Consider the following 20,470-nt stretch of genomic DNA (forward strand, 5'->3'; position numbering starts at 1 on the left):
TGATGATGGCCTCACAAACTATTGACTGACATGACTGAGCCAGATAGTCATTCTCCATCCTGAGTCTCCCAGTTACATGAGTTCTCAGTCTTGTTTGTTTGGCATCAAGGGATTCAGAGAGGCATCGAGGAGCCAGAAACAAGACCCCCATAATCTTGTGTTTGAGACGAGCAACGAGGTCAGTCGATGGTGTTCCGTGGCGCTGAGATCTGACTGGCAAGGTTCATAGTACCTGGCAGCTTGTTGGCTTCTGAGACCCGAGCACACGGCCAGGTACGGGAGCCAGTGCCTTAAGTTGATATCCCTGTGTGAGGTAATGGCCATCAGGTCAACACTGGGGCTGCAGGGTAAGGAAACACAAGGCTCTGGAAGCTGAAATAATCCCAGTTCACTGCCCATGACATCCGCAATAGTTTTGGGATGGGAAATTTCCCAGTTCTCTACTGAGGGTTTTTTACTGTAGGCATGTGTAGAGGTTAAAGTTACGATGAAATAAGAAGTGGCTGGCAGAATGGCACTAGGGCTGCAGTGCATGTGGATGGTGAACTGAATGAACTTTTCCTGCTGCATGTTGGATTGAAACAGCGAGGTGTCATATCTCCATGGGTAGTGTGATGAGTAAGGATGTAAGCATAGAGGATGAATTGCTTGAAAGGGTGAAACAGGTAGGTAAGAAAGGTTGCTGCTTCAGCAGTGACAAGAAATGGGGAAGTTAGCATGGAAGTAAAAAGGTTGCTGCATGACAGTAGCCTCTTGTGATACCCACTGTAATGTATGGATGTGAAGCTTTGACCTTGTTGAAAGGACACAAGTCAAAAATGAGAACGGTGGAAATGAGTTATTTATGAGAAGCATGTGGAGTTACATGGAGAGGCAGACTGACAAGTGAGACAGTGACGAAGAGTCGTGGTGTTAACGTGGATGTGTTAGAAAGGGTTAGGAGAAATACACTGAGGTGGTTTGGCCATGTGGAGATGATGGAGAGTGACAGACTAATGAGGACAGTGTAGCTATGTGAGTGAGGTGGAAGGGGACTGGAGGAGACCGAGGATGAAATGGAGTGAAGAGGTATATGAGAAGGGGGGGGGTGTAAGTTGGGGGAGGGTATCGAAATGGAAGGGACCGGGTAACATACAGGCAATTTGTCTGAGGCCACCCCTTATGTAATTAAGGCATCTGGCTATACAGTAGATAGAATTCTCAAAACAAAGTGATGCTCACTTTCAACATATCAACAGAAAAATTGCCAACTAAATAATAAATGAACTATAAAGGTGAGTGATTTTCAGTGCAAATTATCACAGTATTCTCTCAATCACCATCACTACACAGACCAATAACTACTCATCAGTTAAAATGAGAGTAAAGTCACACAATATACCTGTAATAACCCATATACGTCCTTCATCCTATCCTGGCCCATTCCTGTGTCCTGTATCGTATTTCATTCAGGTCAATGGAGAAAAAACAACAGCCTACTATGACTGTACATCCATTCCATAGCACTTCTTTCTGACTAGCACCGCATTCTAGTGTTAATATCTCATTGCAGCTCATAACAACAGACTCTCAGTATTGGACACTACTCACATTCACTTAGAAATGAGAGCCATGGAGGCCTCATTACGTACATCCACCAACCAATCTTCTGAAAAGACAGAACATAAACAACACAATAAGTTTTCCAGAATGCTACAAATAGTCACTTAGTGTCAACTATGGTTAAATAAAAAATCAACATTTTCAATATTTACATACACCTTGACACCCCCCATGCTGTACTAACGCAGTAGCTACAACCTTCAGTTCTTCCCCTTACCAAAGACACCTAACACTATCATTGCTGGGGATTTTAAACACTAGAAACACTAGCTGGTGCAAACATAATCAAAACAACACCAGATATCTCCACATCGCAACTCAATAACATGTACTGTACATTATCAACAACACCTCACAGTACACCCACATCCCATACCAGGCAAAGCACACACTCTTCTCCCCAGACATAACTTACTGTTCACCAGTACTTCCATGCAATGCCGCTTGGTGGGCAGATCCTAAACTCACTACAGATCACCCAATCATTACCATTATTAAAATAAAATCCAAACCAGAGTTATCATGCCTCACATACACAAACTACAAGAAAGCAGACTGAACAATACCGGTGTTCACTGGAGAAACAGAACAACAATTCAGCACACTAAATAACAGACCCATCACCAACACTGACAAGCACATTACAAAGTTCAACAACGTCATACGCAACACACACAAGCACCTTATCCCACAAGGCAAGAAAAGACAATCCAATTCAAACTTTTAATTACACCGGTGATTGTCCACCTCATAAGGCAGCGTGACAGACTTAAACACACTTGCCTCACACACAGGACACCATCAGAAGACTCCAGGAACTAAACAACTGAATATCAACATAAAATTAATACAATAAAATGGAAAACTGGAAATCCTTTATAACAATATTTAGTTACTCCATAGACACCTTTCGGTTCTACAAATACTTAATACTAAGCCTATCACTAAATAACAGAGATGCATATCCAAAACCTATGCCACTAACACCTCGAACACTCAACACATACCTTCCCACAAAGAACAAGCAAACATAACGTGGCTACTTATAAACCATTATATAAACATAAGTCACTTAACCCCAAAGTGCAGTGAATCCAAAAAACGTGTACCAAGTCTGAAAAGCAACCCTCTCATCATAGGTCACCCTTACCACTTGATCACAGTGCAACCGCCTTCACTGCAGAACAGGCACAAGTAGTTATTAAAAAACTCTAGAATCACAGGGCCAGATGGCATCACCATCCTACACCTGAAACATTTAGGATCAGAAGGCATCCATGCCCTCACAAACATTAACAACTACTCTATTGCACACTGTAGTCTGTAGCATTCCCAGTATTTGGAAAAATGGAACAACCATCATTACAATTAAACTTCTCAAAGACCCAACACTCCCATCCACAAACAGACCCATAATACTACTTAGCAAAAAGCCAAAAATACTGAATGCCTCATTCTGAACGAAGTCACACCCCTTGTTCCCTTTGCCCCCTCACCGAACAGATTCAGAACACTACACTCTGAAAGTGCCTTAGTGACTAGTCTCACACAACAAGCATCAGATGACATCAGTTCAGTGACACATGAACAACACATACTTCTCTCAATAATACAGTAAACCTTCAATTATCCGTTGTCACGATATCCGCCCCAACCCAATATCCAGCACAGCTATCTTGGCTCTATTAGAGCAATATATGGCAATTTTTGTGCAACATCTGGTGCAAAAATGGGATGTAACCGGCGGACCAATGCAATATCCGGTGTTGAGGGGTCTCAACAGGCTCGTAAGCTGTACCCAACAGGGGTCAGGGGAAATCCCGAAATTTGAGAGCCAATGAAAACATCCGTTTTGCATCAGCCAATCAGAATCCGTTGTGGGTGTGGCTTATCTGGCGTGCCAAGAAAGCAGCCGTACTCTCATTTTCACCCGTGGATGTCGCAGAGTCAAGACGTGCCTGTGCACTCCCGCTCTTCTGACCATGAGGTCACAGAACCCTGGTACTTTGACTACCTCTGTGGCATCCTACGTTTAAGCTACTGTACTGTATTGTATTGCAAAGTTAATGGCCTTTCAGTGCTCATGGCCTGGTGCTCTATTGTTATTGTTAAACTACTCGGTACTGCAGTATGTACTGTACTGTTTACTAGTGAGAACCCCACGGTGCTGTTTCTTCCCGTTGATACCAACACTTGGTGAGTACATACAATAGTACACTAGCTATGTACAGTACGTTATAACTGACCTGTATCATTACTGTATTGTTTTTATATGCATAGTTTTCATCTTTAACTCATCGTAAATTTTTTAGGATTTTTTTTAAACAACAAAACAGAGGAAGGAAAAACAAATGAGTAAAAAAAAAAAAAAAAAAATTCATACACCAGATTAATCGTGTCGTCCATTCATAAAATGTCTAACGGTTGGACATGAACTGCTGTAGGTTAAAAGTTTGGAGGGAAACAACTCTGGGGAAGTGAGCTTCACACAGATGCAGTTCGGGGAATGAAAGAATTCTGATAGGCAGAAGTTCTGCAATATGGCTGAGTGACATTCCAGTCATGAGCGCTGCCAGATGCCCGTGTAGCACGAGGGAAGGCATGGACAGGTGGCATAATGGATGCAACTTCGTCTGAGCATTTGCCATAAAACTATCAGTAAAATAATGCAAGGGAGGCAACATTCCTTCTAACTTGTAGGGGAGGTAGTTTATTTATAATAGCAGGATTATTAATAATTCCAGCAGCTTTGTTCTGAATTTTGTCTACTTGTTTTAAAATAACCTCCCCACATCCATTCCACAAGGGTGGGCAATATTCAAGCCGAGAGCACACATGACTTATAAATTATAGCTAACCGCTCGTTAGTGAAGAAATTACGGACTCTATACAATAATCCAAGTTTCTTTGAGGTGGCTTTAGGAAGTGATCTCACATGAGAGGTCCAGCTGAGGGCACTGTTAAGCGATACACCGAGAATTTCAATACTTTTGGAAATGGGAATATTAGTAGCATTGAAGGTAATATACGAATCTGGCAATACCTATCTATTAGTTAATTGTATATATTTGGTTTTACTAGCATTAAATGAGACAAGGTTGTTTTGTCCCCATTCACTGATTGTAGATAAGTCTTGATTTATAGAGATGGCTGGACTGAGTTGAGAGTTAGAGACATTAGATTTTGTAAATGGGTGTTTGAGTGTGAATGAACTATGAAGTGATGAGTCATCTGCATATGAATGGATGGGATTGTGGGTGACAGATAAGAGATCATTAATATTAACCAGGAACAGGGTTAGCGCCCGAACTGATCCTTGTGGCACGCCGGTGTTAATTGAGTGGAAACTGGAATATATATCATATACTTTTATTTTTCTGTCGCTAAGATATGAGGAAAGCAGAGGAAAAAAGATGTTAGCCCATAGCAAGAGAGTTTGGACAGCAGGGAACGGTGCCATACTCTGTCGAAAGCTTTAGAAATTTCAAGGGCTACTGCGTGAGTTTCTCCATGTAGGTCGATTGATTGATGGATGGTATGAGTCAGGAGATTGAGTATGTCAATGGTGGACCTTTCGTGGCGAAAACCATATTGTCTATCACTAATTAAGTTGGTGGACTCAATGTGTTTAACTATGTGGTATTAAATAAGATTTCAAATACTTTACCAAGAGAAGATGTGACAGCTGTTGGTCTGGAAACAGAGGGGTCAGAGGAACTTCCTTTCTTTGGAAATGGGTGGATATTGGCTCCTTTCCATGAATTAGGGAATGAAGAAGTAAGTAAGTATGCATAGTCTGAATAATTTAGTTAGAACAGAGGCAAGTTCTGGGGAACACTTTTTCAGAACAATTGGAGGAATTCCATCTGGGCCTGGAGCTTCGTTGGTAGGTAAATTGTCTGGGATGATTTTTACGAATCTTGTCTTTATTTTAAGTGGAACAATTCTGGGAGAGTCAAGTTCTAGTACTGGGATGTTCTGGCTGACTTCCTGTATGGTAGAATTTCTGGCAAACGTACTGGAAAAAATATCTACATTCCCACGCGGGTCACTTGTAAAGTTGCCATCTGAAGATTGTAGTCAGGGAATGGATGATGACTTGTTAAAGTTATTACTGAAATAATTGAGAGTTTACGAGAGTATTCTATTGTCATTAGGATTGTTAAGTAGTTTTGATGCTTGATTTTGAAGAAAGTTTGTTTTAGCAAGACTTATTACAGCTTTTGTGCGGTTTCTGGTAATTCTAAATTGAGAGAGTGATTTGTATGTTTTTTTTTATTTTATAGAGAGTTATATGCTATTGATTTTTGGGCTGTTGCTCTGGCACAGTTGCTATCAAACCATTTCGGAGAGTTCGATCTTTTAGTGAACTGTTGACTTGGTATGAATTAATCCATACCAGCTAGTATTAAGTCATTAACGTGGGACTGGGTAGAAATGACATCACTAGAGAAGAAAGACTGCCATGGAGTGTCAGCAAGATAATTTCTAACTCCATCCCAGTTTGCCCTATCAAAGTGCCATCGGGTCACCCTGACAGGTTCAGAACGGGGAGATTTGGGGGGGCTAACTAATGAGGCTTTAATGAGATCGTGGTCAGAGGATCCAAGTGGTGACAATATGTCTATCCTGTATTGATCTGGATTATTTGTCAGGAATAGATCCAAGAGATGGGCATTATGGTCAGGATTATCTAGAATTCTGATTGGTTGCTTTACCAGCTGCGTGAGATTAAATGATTCTGTAAACAGCTCGCACTCTAGACCAGCATCGTCAGTCCTGGCAGAATGCAATAACCATTCAACATTATATACATTAAAATCACCCAAAATGGTTATTTCGGTGCTAAGGGCAAGGTAAAGGCTACTCATCTGTGTGGATATGGAGTCAAATACACTGGGTTCTTAAGAAGCATTGGGGGAACGATAGACTACACAGATATATATGGTAATATTTAGATAATTTACTTTATACAGTGAGTAATCAAAATTAGTTGAAGTGAAGTTTAAAATAGTGTCAATGACATATTGAGATTTAATATAACAACAGGTGCCACCCTTGTTAGGGAAATTTGTGAGGAGATGGTAACCAAGAAAACAAAATGGGGATATTTCGGTAGAGTGAGAGATTTGTGGTTCTGTGAGGAATAGGGCCAGAGGGGATATGGACTGTAGGAAAAAATGAACTGAATTTAGATTGGTGCTGAGACCTCGGATATTGGTGAAGAATAAGGCTGTACCTTTACTTCTGTGCTGACGAGCATGAATGGAATTTGGAACAGTCGCTGCCAGCACAGTTGCTTGATGGCGACCAGGAGGACCCCGTGCCGCCAGCCCTACCCTGCTGGTGGTAGCAATCCGAGATACCACCTCGTTTGCTTGTAATAATGCAACGGCCATTGCTAAGGGGAGTGGGAGTAGAAGGTGTGATATCTTACGTGCATGTATTGTGGTGCAGACAGTTGAAGGCAGAGGTATTAAGAGAGTATGCTAGCCTACTCTCTGTGTAAATGGAACCTTGAGGTCTCTAGACATGAAGGAGGTTCCTTGGTCTGAGTGGATGTAATTAGGCATCCTGCACATGGTAAATATCAGCTCCAGACAACTGACCACAGTTGTAGTATGCATGCTGGGGCATGGAAAAGCAAAAGGGAAACGTGGGTATTTATCAACAAATGTAAGTAGATTGGGGTTATGTGTTGCGGTAGGTAGAGGTCCCTTGAAGTCAATACTAAGCTGTTCCATAGGCTGCATTGCCTTTATGAGGGTCCCTCCAGGAGGTCGATAGAACTGGGGCTTCAATTCAGCACAAATCTTGCATGAAGCACAAGCCCTCTTGACATCTTCTTTAGAAAAAGGGAGATTTTTTGATCTCATAAAGTGCGGCAGTTGAGTCACTCCAGGATGACATAGTCCGCTGTGAAGGTCAGTGAGTGTGGGGGTGGAGAAGCATCAGCAGCAGAGCGCCTGGGTGAGGGTGTATGGAGCTACATTTTCCTTCCCTGTGTTGCTAAAGGCTGTAGGCTCTACCCTCCATTCATGTATCTTGTTATTCTTTATCTTTGTGCATTTTTTGCTGTCAAACACGAATGCCACAGAGCGTTGATCAGTGATAAGATCAGAGTGGCGCCAGGTTAGGTTGCTAGTGACCCCATTTACGCACTGCTTCTATGCTGGCGTTGGCCTCTCTCTCCACAAAAAGGTAATGCAATTCACTTCCTTGTAGTCTCCTGGACATAAAGCAACAGGTCGGCCACCCCGGCTGAGCACTGCAGAAATAACTACATCAGATGCATCACACTCAACCTCAAAATGTAAGTTTTCATCGACAGAGTGAAGGGTGGCTTTCTCTAGCTCCTTCTCAAGTAATTTAAAGGCATCCAATGCTCTTTCCTCTAATGGAAACTTCTTTGTGTTTACCAGGGGTTGTGTTTTATTTGAAAAGTCTTGAATTCATTTGGTATAGTAAGGAAACATCCCCAAAGCTCTTCTGAGAGATCCCAAACCAGTAGGTGGTGGAAATTCTTGTAGTGGCCTAAGCCTCTCAGGATCTGGCCATATCACACCATTCCCCACACAGTAACCAAGAATGTTAATGGAATGTACTCTTTTTGACAGTCTTGGATTCATTGAATGTTAGATGTCTTTGTTTGACGACCTCTAGGAAGTGCTGTACATATCGATGATGCTCCTCTTGTGTAAGCCCAGCAATAGTGATGTTTTCAAGATATGGGAAAGCACCTTGTAGGTTCTCCTCACTGACTAACTTATTCATAGCTCGTTGCAAGGCAGGTACACCATTTGTGACTCCAAAAGGTATCCTACAAAATTGGTATAGACATCCATTAACTTCAAAAGCAGGATACTTTCTGTCTGACACTTTTAGTGGCATTTGATGGTACACACTTTTCAGTCAAAAGTAGAGAACACACTGTATTTTGCAAGGTCACTTACTATTTCATCAATCCTTGCCAGATGGAAGGCATCTAGCTCGGTATGCCGATTTATTGATTTACTGTCTGTGAAATGTCAATACACATTCTCTTCTTATGCCTGTTTGTAGGATATTTCACAACCGTCACGTGAGCTTTCCATAGGGTTAAGCTTGTCTCACTTATTCCTTCTGAGGGTAACCGGTTAGTTTCTTTTTCAATAAATTCTTGATCATCCTTACTACACCGTCTTGACTTGGTGGCAATCGGTTTGCAGTTAGGTGACAGGTTAGGGAAAAGAGAAGACTCCCAGTGCTGCGCCGAGAGTGCACAGTATGGATCATCACCATTTAATATCAGCTGAAGCATGGGTCCACCAAATTCAAACTTCACACTCAGATGCTGTCGCTGGAAATCCTGGCCAAGTATTATATCAGAGCTTATATCTCTCAGTATACCAAGGTGTGTAGATGGATAAGACTGGTTGTTGAGGTTGGAATAAGATCTACCACAGCATACCCTGGGGAACTGGTATTCAAAGATTTCTGTGCCTTAGTGATGTATTTACTAGTTGGATGTACCTTTAGTTTCAGTTCTTGTGCAACCTTCTCACTAATGTAGCTATCAGTACTGCAAGAGTCCAACGAGGAAGCTTGACTGTAGGCAGTCTGCAGGTCAAGCATTTGGTTTTCTAAGTGGAGCTGACGTATTAAGAGTGAGGCAGTGCCATTGATGAAGGCATCACGGATTAACTCTACACGGTACTGGTCTGCACTGACAGATTTAAAGTTGCAGTCTTTACCCAACCTATGTAGCTCTCTAAGAAATTCGTCTAAAGATTCGCCTGGTCTTTGTTGCCTAGTTGCAAGTGAATGTCTTGCAAAAATTTAATTTAAGGCTTCGACATACAGTTTGTCTAATGTAGTAATAGCTGAATCAAAATTTGTGCACCCCTTTATATATTCAGACACACTGTATGCCACACTATTCACTAAAGTTCTAAATTTGTCTGGGTCATTGTCTCCACACTCCTCAATGAAACTTATGAAGGTCCTGTGTCAGTGGCACCACTCCTTCGCCGCCGGAGGGGAGCCGGGGTCAACATCCAGTCAGGCAGGTTTCAGCAACTCCATGGTACATAAGTTGAGCAAATTGTTTTGACAATGAAACGCTTGGCTGCTGCCCAAGCTTTACTCAACTTAATTCTCGAGGACAGTCTGAAAGCAAAACACGAACTTCTTAGCTACAGTACAAAACAGTATCCCTTACAACTCATTTGTATAAAGGAGTTTAAGCATTATAACCATACACAATCACTCAACGGTATGAAAATACACTATTTCCTCACTACACAATATAACTAACATTATATGACTTGTCTGTCCTAACGTAATTACGACAAATATAACTCATTCATTCACTCGTCAACCAATCCTACGTTGCCCCATGAGGAGCGTAGGATCCCGGGGTTAGGCAAGTTGGTCCTGATATTTAAGATGAGAGTGACCAGCCTCACTCATCCCTGAGTGGCATTACCTGAGCAATAAACCCCAACCACCTCTTGGATTTTTTTTTTTTTATGCTAGGAAGAAGGAACCAAAGGCCACGAGCCCGCAATAACTGTTCCTTCCAAAAGAAAAACAAAATACAAGAGAGAGCCAAATTCAAGATCCGATCATTTCGAGATGCATGGATACACTTCGCTTGAAGGTCTGGAGACAATAGCTAGCAGGAAATACAGACAGAGGGAGACAGTTCCAGAGTTGACCTGTTGCATAAATGAAGGACTGGGAGTAACGGTTAACTCTTGCATTAGAGAGTTGGATAGAAAAGAGATGAGAGTTTGCAGCTAGACGGGTGCTACACACCCGTCGTAGAGGTGGAGGAATGCATGCAGACAGTTCAGAGGAGCAGTGACCATTGAAGAAGCGATAGAAAAGTGATAAAGATGCAACAGTGCGGCGAAGAGACAGAGGTTGAAGGAAGCCAGTAAGAGGAGGAGAGTTAATGAGACGAAAAGCCTTTGACTCCACCCTATTGAGAAGAGCTGTATGTGGGTAGCCTCCCCACACATGAGAATTGTACTCTACACAGTTGCGGATAAAACCCGTGTATAGAGTCAACAACTGTGAAGGGGTAAAGAAGGAATGGAGTCGGCTTAGCACACCTAATCTCTTGGAAGCAGATTTTACAAGAGATGTAATATGATCTTTCCAAGATAAATCCCGAGTGAATGAAACCCCAAGCATGTCCAAGGATGATGCAGGATTAAGCTGAATATTGTTACACATTAGTGGGTACGCCTGTGGAAGATTTTGTCGGGTTGATAGATGTAAAAACTGAGTCTTTGATGCATTAAAAACAACCAGATTATTTTTACCCCAGTCAGAGATGCGAGCCAAGTCAGACATTAGGTGTGCCATAGCCTCATCCCTTGTTTGTTGAAGTAACTGCTGAGATGGACGTTGCGGAAAGGTGAAGGGTGGAGTCATCAGCGTTTGAGTGGATAGGGTTAGATGTACAGCTTAGAAGGTCGTTGACAAATAAAAAGAAGAGAGCTGGTGATAGGACAAAGCCCTGAGGAATACACACTGTTGATAGATCTAGAAGAATGATGGCCGTCTACAACAGCGATTATAGAACGAGCAGAAAGGAAGCTAGCGATGAAGGCACAGATAGAAGGATAGAAACCGTAAGAGGGCAATTTGGAAATTAAAGATTTATCCCAGACTCGATCGAAAGCCTTTGAGATGTCAAGTGCAATGGCAAAGCTTTCACCAAAGTCCCGAAAGGAGGATGACCAGGAGTCTGAAAGGTAGGTGAGAAGATCGCCAGTGGAGCGTCCCTGACGGAACCCATATTGACGAGCAGAAAGAAGGTTGTGATGGGAAAGATGCTTTAAAATTTTTCTGTTAAGAATTGATTCGAAAACTTTTGAGATACAGGATGTTAAAGCAATTGGACGATAGTTAGAGGGTTGGGAATGGTCACCCTTCTTTGGGACTGGCTGAATGAGAGCAAACTTCCAGCAAGAAGGAAAGGTACAAGTTGACAAACAAAGGCGAAAGAGTTTGCTTAGGCAGGGTGTAAGCACAGAAGCACAGTTCTTGAGGACAACAGGAGGGACCCCATCAGGCCCATATGCCTTGTTAGTACTGAGGCCAGTAATGGCAGAAAATACAACAGCTGAAGAAATTTTAATGTCAGCCATGAGGAAGTCAGAGGGGGGAAGTGATGGAGGAACAGCACCGGAATCATCTAAGACGGACTTGGAGGAGAAAGTCGGAGTGAAGAGATCTGCTTTATCAATAGAAGAAATAGCTACAGAGCCATCAGAGTAGAAAAGAGGAGGGAAGGATGATGAGGTAAAGTTGTTAGAAAGGTTTTTGGCAAGGTGCCAGAAGGAGCGGGAAGAATACGAGTCGGAGAGTTGAGAGCATTTAGTACGGATGAAATTATTTTTAGCAGAGCGAAGAACAGACTTAGCACGATTCCGGGCAGAAACTTAAAAAAAAAATGTGTTTCAGGGGTGGGTTGGCTCTGGTACCTTTTATAGGCCCTCTCCTTTTGTGGACAGCATTAGAACAAGCGTGATTAAACCAAGGCTTTCTTGCGTTGTGAAAGGATATGAGAAGGGAATGTATGCTTCCATGCTCGAGAGAATAACCTTCACCGGCTTAATCCGATTGGAGCGCCGTATTTGTTCACTAAATCACCAGACGCGAAAAATTTGGTTATATGGTTACCACCCAGCGTAGTAAATGGTTTCCTGGTGTACAGGAAATCATTTGGCTTGTCACTCAGTGTAGTCACCCACAGGTAGAAGGAAGAGGAAAGAATGAATGAAAGAAAGAAGAGGAAGTGTAACGTCACCCGTAGGCAGAAGGACGAGGAAAGAATGAAGGAAAGACAGAAGAGGATGGAAGGAAAGAAGGATGGAGGAGAGGAAAGGGCAGACATCCGAGAGCGGCACTACATCGAGTGAGTGGATGGTGAGCACCCCTACCTACCACAACATTGATATGAAACGACATCGCCCCCGCCAGTCCAGCCCCGATGTAAAGAATCAGACAGCGTATGAAAAACACCAAAGGCAAAAGCAAAGTATAAAGTGCCCTCCGTATCGACCAAGGATCGAAACTCTAATATCACACAGAGGTATAGAAGACAAAATCTAAACCTCAGAGGCTTTTACTAGATAGCGTAAATGGTGCTGAAATTACCTTAAGAATATGATATTTAAGGTGGCAAATCAATGAAGAGGGAGAACTGGGATATCACAGGTAAGCAGTGTGTGAAGAATGATGAAGGAAAGGTGGTGGGGAACAGTGAGGGTGTTCAAGACACCAGGAGAGAGCATTATAACTTGTTGCTGAATGAGGAGTTTGATTTGAATAGCGATGGTTTGGAGTCAACAGATGCAGCGTTTGGCCCTTTGCCTTTGGTTGACGCTGCTACTGCGAGCAGGACAATAGGCAAGATACAAGCTGGGGAAGATGGCAAGTGTGTCTGGGTTGACTGCTGAAATGCTGAAGGCCTCATGAGATATCAGAGTGGGGGTAGTTTATGATTTAATAAATACAATTATACATGAGTATGTTGTGCCAGATGATTGGCTGAAGAATGTGATTGTAAATGTGTACAAGGAAAAGGGTGATGCCCTGGGAAGAGGAAATTATTGAGGCATAAAACTTTTGGACCAGAAAATGAAGGTAATGGAGAGAGCTCTAGAAGGTATGGTATGATTAGAGATAGAGTTAATACTGATGAGATGCAATTTGGGTTTATGCCAGGCAATGGGACCACTGATGCCGTATTCACTGTTTGACAGTTTCAGGAAAAATATACATGAGAGAAAAGGGATCTATACTTTTTTTAGTTGATTTGGAGAAAGCCTCTGACAGAGTTCCTAGGTAGGTAGTGAAGTGGACAATAAGAAGGTTTGGCATCAAGACTGGCTGGTTAGAATGGTTACTTCTATACAGCTATGTGGGTGCTCGCACCGAGGTGAGAGTAAATGGAGATTTGAGTGAAGAGTTGCCTGTGAATGTTGGCATGGATCAGGGGTCAGTCATAAGCCCCTTATTGTTTATCATTATGCTTGAAGCCATCTCACGTGATTTCAGAGATAGAATCCTATGACAGACGTTGTATGCCGAAGAATTGTTGATTGCTGAGGACGAAACGGAGGCAGAAGAGAGTGGAAAGAATTAGAAGTGGAGATTTGGTATGGGGGACAAGAGCTTGAGAGTAAATGCAGATAAAACAAAGGTGCTGATATCTAGGGTTGGTGGTGGTACTGTCAAAGAAGAAGGAGAGTGGCTATGTGCGATTTGCCACAAGGGCATGGGAAGTAATTCCAACTTGTGCAGTGTTTGTTATAAGTGGGTGCATAAGAGACGTAGAAGTATAAGAGGTAGACTGCGAGATAATGCTCATTTCATGTGTGTGGAGTGTAAGGGAAGGCATGTGGAGAATATCAAGCATGAAATGATTGAGCTTGTTGATGAGCCTCTTGAATATAAGGTAGAGTTTTGTTATTTGGAAGGCATGTTACGTCCTGGAGATGGGACTGGAGCTAGCTATGTAGCTAGAGCAAGGAGTGGTTGGAAGAAGTTCAGGGAGCTGTTGCCTATCCTGACACTGAGAGAGCTCTCTCTCTGTGCTAAAGGATCACTGTATGTGGCATGTGTTAGTGCGCGTCCACACGTGTGCTCAAACAAGTGTTGGCAACATGTAAGCAACACAGTAACGAACACGCTGCAAACATGCTGGGAACAGCAGCGTCCAGATCATGTTGGCAACGTCATAATGAAGTCTCAGCTGCCTCGTATGAACATTCTTACTCCATCACCTCTGCTGCCAGTGTTCGAAACTGAACTGAAACATGTTTGCATACATCTGTCCAAATACTGCTGCAAACATGTTCCCGAACATGTTGCCAGCTGTGTTGCCAACATATGTTTGAGTACACGTGTGGACACGCCCTTAAGAGTGTAATGCTGTGTGGTAGTGAGACCTGGGCAGGAATGGAAGAGGATATTCAGAGGCTCAAATGTACAGAAATGACAATGATTAGGTGATGAGCAGTGTGTTCTTGAATACAAAGCCTGGGAGGGTTAGGATTAAATTGGAAGAGTTATGGGGAAAGATGGGACTAGAGTGTATTGGTGTTGTGATGAGGAGGGTAGGCTGGACTGGGATGGTTTGGGAATGTGGAGAGGATGGGGGAAGACCATCGGGAGCAGAGAGTGAGAAGTGTGAATGCCGGGGATGGGGCTGCGACAAGCGACTGAAGTAGCCTTGGGACGAGGTCATAGAGTGTGACCTCAAGCAAAAGGGACTGAATAAGGAGGTTACCAGAGATTAAGCCGCCATTAGGTGACCAAGGCCAACACATGCAAGAATGTTGGAGCCTTTATCAACAAAATGAAACGAAACAAAAACACAAAATGAAACAGGTACTCCCCCCACATCACACTTAACAATGTAGCTACATATGTTACACACATCCTCCACCAATATCCTTCGAGTGACATACAATACTGGACTCAAATTCAATGACCATGTACAGGACATCAAGAGGCAGTGCACCGCCAGACTTATTGCACTCAGGGCAGCCATAGGGCCAGACTTTGAGCAACAAAAAGAAACACTCTCAGTACTCTATAAGAAATACATTACATTAGTGATGTCCTATTCCTCCCAGGCATGGGCTCCCATCCAATCTACTGCTCACTACAACAACCTCCAAATCATGGAGGAGAATAACCTATGCATCACCACTGCCTGCACCAAAACCGCTCCTGCAGCCCACGTAGTCACTCATAAATGAAGTCATATCTCGCTGGCCAACCCCTCCACTTTTCATGTGGTAACACTGTATCCTTACAATCTCACAACTTCAGGTGATTCAAGTTGGGCTTTGAGATACTGTGCCTGAGTGGACCCAGATTCGAAATTAATTTCACTTCCTGATGAACTAATGTAGCTATGCCGTGTGCGAAAATGCTCTTCGCAATATTGCTTTGTATATTAAATAATAGCAACATACTGCAAGCGGCAGATCTTTTGACCTCAGTAGATGATCAGATGTTGAACACTTTCATAACGTAGTAACCATCATTCACATTAAAGCATGATCAGTGGGTGCACAAAAACAGTTACAATGTCGTATCTGCCAGTGATTTCCAACCGTTCCCCACGCATTTCAGAGCATTCCGATGAAGTGATTGTTATAACTTTCACCCCGTAGCCTAACCTGTGACGTTACGTATAAATATTAAATGTCACATTACCGACTGGGAGTTGTTATGTCGGTACACGTCCCGGAAAGACCAATAAATAATTTTATACTGACCCGCACATTATAAACATCTTTAGGCTAAAAAAAAGTGTCATTCACACGAGACTGCTTAATATAAAAGGCGGCATGTCTTCATGATGTGTAATTTTGGGGTAGGCTACAACACCATGGTGAAATAGGGACACATCGTTGACATTATTCCGGTTTCAAACTTGAACATGGCATACATACATCTCAAGCTGACACCTGTGTAATCTCTCATTTCGCTGTGCCGCACCCCATTCATCAACAAAGCAACTCCTTCCTTGCATCTTCCTCGCCCATTCATTCGCCATCTTACACATTTCACACCCTCCCACTCCACTTCACACCCTTTCGTCGTTGTTTCACACAATGCCATCACGGAATATCTCGCACTCTTGAACACATTCACTACTTCCACCCTCCTGCTTTCCTCATTCAACACTCTCACTTTCCACATGGCCAGGCGATTCTGCCCATTTGGTTGGGGTCCTGGGCAGGCATTGGGCCCTCCGAGGCTCTCAGAAACATTTGCCATGATTTTAAGTGATTTTAGACAGGGGAATCTGGGGGACACTTAACCCAGCTAAAACCCCGGTTATGTGGTTACCACTCAGTGTAGTACAGTACATGGTTTTCTTGGTACAGGATACAATTTGGCTTGTCACTCAGTGTAGAGACCATAAGGCAACACTACACTGACCGAGTGGATAATAACAACCATAATAATAGTAGTAGTAGTAATAGTGGTAGTAGTAGTAGTAGTAGTGATACTACTACTACTACTACAACTACTAATAATAATAATAATAATAATAATAATAATAATAATAATAATCCGCAATTATAAGGTTCATTGCGCTTTAGGGGTTGTATTTATAAGTTTGTTGGGCTTAAGTACTGTATAGGATTGCTTCTTTATGTTTTCATCTTCCCTTATACAACTGTGAAACGCTTCACAGTCATACTAGACTCGATATTAAGGTGGAATAAACAGTAATACAACATGAATATTGCTAACAGCTATGAAGGTTTTGTCGTGAAAACTGGCTTGTAAGTGTGTGTGTGTGTGTGTGTGTGTGTGTGAGCAAAGCAAACTATGTGACGTTGTCACCACATCAAGGCCACACACTCTACTTATTCCTCTCTTCTTAGTTATGGTCATTTTCCCCTCACAACTAAGCTTTATTTTACATGAAGGGCAAGGAAAGACAGTACAAAATCTTACCATGTCCTATGTTGTTCTGCAAAGATGAGAAATAATTATTTGTTGGTAAATTTGTTGTAGACTTCGTCTGGCAACTCCGGAGACTGGCATCCTGCGAGCTAGGTAGCGTTGCCAAGGTGTCAATTTACGCCCTTATATGGATTATATATCCCTGTAAACGGTGCACCGATACTCCGTGTACACGCCCGTAGTTCACAATATTGCAAATCATTGTTGGTGCAACTTCTGCTCTGTCACTCTCTGATCGGGTTCCAGAACTTGATAGTCTTTCGAGTCTCATTAAGAAACCACAGTCTATAGATCGAGTCCATAATATGTTTGTTATTTTTTTAATACACAGTATTAGAGGTAGCCTGTCCTCGGGTCCCTACCTTCAGGAATGGTACTGCATATGATTTTTCCCCCTGTAAGTATTTAGATGAAAATTTGACCAAATCAGAATTTGGTTTGCTGCCAGTTTTGTCTGAAGTTATAACGTGGTCAGTGGCTAACAGCCGATTCGTTTAACACTGTTCGAACGACAAAAATCCTGTACGTTATAACGTTCACTGAAAACCGCAGGCCAACGTTCTCTGTAAGTTACTGGTAACGTCAGCCCAACAAAGATATAAATATATATATATATTTTTTTTTTGCTTTGGGGGATACCAGCATTATGAAATAATCAGAATTTAAAAGAAGGCTTTATTCTTGTATATCAAGGACGAATGATGCGTTTCAGATGACAGTGAAAGGGACAACAAATATAGTGCAAAAAAATGCAACGAAAATAGGACGCGCGCATGTCTGATTGTACAGTATATACCGTACATAGTCTACACACATATATACATACATACATCAACTAATCCTGTGTTGCCCCATGAGAAGCGTAGGAGTCCTGGGCTAGGAAAGTCGGTCCTCACATTCAAGATGAGAGTGACCAGCCTCACTCATCCCTGAGTGGCATTATGTGAGCAATATGGACGTTTTTTGGCAGCTCCTTTGGTCCAGAGCATGCAGTTGGCTACTCTCACTATTTTCTCATAACATGTAAGGCCTATAACAGTTGTAATGATGATGATGATGATGATGATGATGATAATGATGATGATGATTGTTAGACAACTCACACACCGGTACAGATGACGTGTTAATTATTGTATTTAAGTCCCATTGTTGTGTTGTTTAATGCATTTAAGCCCCTTTTATATATATATATATATATATATATATATATATATATATATATATATATATATATATATATATATATATATATATATATTAGGTTTGCTTTTAATTTGTGTCATAAGCTATAGGCTACTTATTATCAGTATTAAGTTGTATACATTATACGAAATCCTATAATATAGCTGGAGGTAATTTTTTTTTGTGTGTGTGGATAACTGAGAAGACATTATATGGTCTATAAAGATTGAGTTAAGGGGGATAAGTGACTGGTTTTTCCTAATCAAAGCCTGGGCTATATTTGGGCTATTTTACGGGTGCTGTGCCTGAGCAAATTATGCCAGCTGGCAACCCTTTATCTTAGAGGAGATAAGTGTGAGACGAAGACCAAGTGAGAAAGAAACGAATATTTGATTCTGTGTAACTTAACAGATATTTTGTATCTTTCTGCAGACCAATTCCAGAAATCAGAGTCAGACTACAGAGAGAAAAAACAAAAAAACTAAGGCCCCGCAGCCTTTCCACAGTACTGCACTGTGAATATCGTGGAAACAGTGTATGTTGAAGATCAGTGGGTGGGAAAGAAACGATTAGTTAATTTAGTTTAACTTGACGGATATTTTGGCTCTTTTGCAGCCAAATTCAAGTGTTAATTGCCCAAATAAGAAAAAAAATTACGAACTTGCAGCCTGTCCACAGTACTGCTCTGTGAATAACATCGCACTGTATACGCATGCTTTATGTTACACTCCGTGTCCAAGATGGAGATATACCAAGTTAACACACAGTTTTCTTTGAGGGTAAGTACTAAATTAATTATTTTTAGTTTTGTGACAGATAAAGGTGTTTTATCTTCACCTCAGATGCTGTAACTGGCCAGCCTGGGAAATGTATATATGTCTGTTTTCCTACGTGGTTCTTTTGCTAGGTGTGTGTGTTATGCAGCGTGTTCTGTGTCCCGACTTCTCGGGTCCAGTTACGGTGCAACTCTGGGTCCTTAATTCCTGCCCGGGTCAGCACTAGCAAGGAAGGGAAACACAAACACCACGAGTGAACAAATACACCAATATATTAATAGAGAAACAATTACACACACAATATTCTATGACCAGAGTCGAAATTACACAGTGCCTTACACTGATATTGGTCCGAATCACTGTCCACCTAGTTCAGCATCTTTGTCTCACATCTGGGTTATTTCCTCACAGTATCACGGGCAATATTTCGCCAATATAGATAATACATCAACACAGAGAGGTTTACATACAACACAACCCAGTATACCCACAGGGACAGCTCTTAAGCCTAGGTGCTCGCGTGACATAGACGGGTCCTACCTAATATATCTCCGCTTGACATGTACGGCAGTCCCTAGCTAACTTAGCCTCTGTATACGCGTCACACAGATCGAGAATATACCGTAAGTCACACCGGGGAGAAGTGGGGGAGGGGCGGAGCTTACTGAGGATAGGGAGGGTTTCTCTCGATGGGGCCGGGCCAGGAGCAGGTAGGAGAGGAGGGGCAGGATCCAGTACTGAGATATTGTTGTGTTATGTGAGTGACACGGGCTCGTCTGTCCTGTCCGAAGGGGGGGGTCTCAACCAGGGACTGGGGTTATACACTCCGCACGTGATTCACACGGGCTCGACTCGTCAGCAAGAGGGGGGGAACACTGACAGGGGGTGTGTGTGCCGCGTATGGGGGTAGGAGAGAGGAACACGGGAGAACGGTTCACTGGTAGTTCACTGAAAAAGGTGGGGTTCACAACACTGGGGAGGTATATAATTCGAGACCTGTCACTCACAGTTCTGATGGAGAGGAGACCACGGGCCACGGGGTAGAGGGCCTATGCAGGGAGCTCCAGGTGGTAGCCATGAGTGGGAGGCGGGCCATGCGGGGATCTGTGCAGCACAGTGGGGGCCATGGAGTTGCCAGTAGTCCGGGAGTAATAGGGCGGCATCAGGGGCGGCTCTCTCGCCGCATTGGCCCTGCAGGAGGCTGGGCTCTCAGGACTGGGCCCGAAGAGGGCCAGAAGTCGGGTTGTATGCCGTTGGCCCTTGGTCGTCTTTGGGGTCTGCGGGAGGGCCTGGTGGAGGCCTGGTCCAAGGGTCGGCCAGAAGGAGGGTGCCGCCAAGGTAAGGCGGCCCGTACCCCGGTCCGGGGCTGCCGTCAAGAGAGAACTGTGGCCGCTTGGGTCGCGGGAGGCCCTTCG

This window comes from Coenobita brevimanus, chromosome 83 (assembly GCF_032717465.1).
Source record: "Coenobita brevimanus isolate Jiangsu-jjx chromosome 83, ASM3271746v2, whole genome shotgun sequence".
NCBI classification, from domain to species: domain Eukaryota; kingdom Metazoa; phylum Arthropoda; class Malacostraca; order Decapoda; family Coenobitidae; genus Coenobita; species Coenobita brevimanus.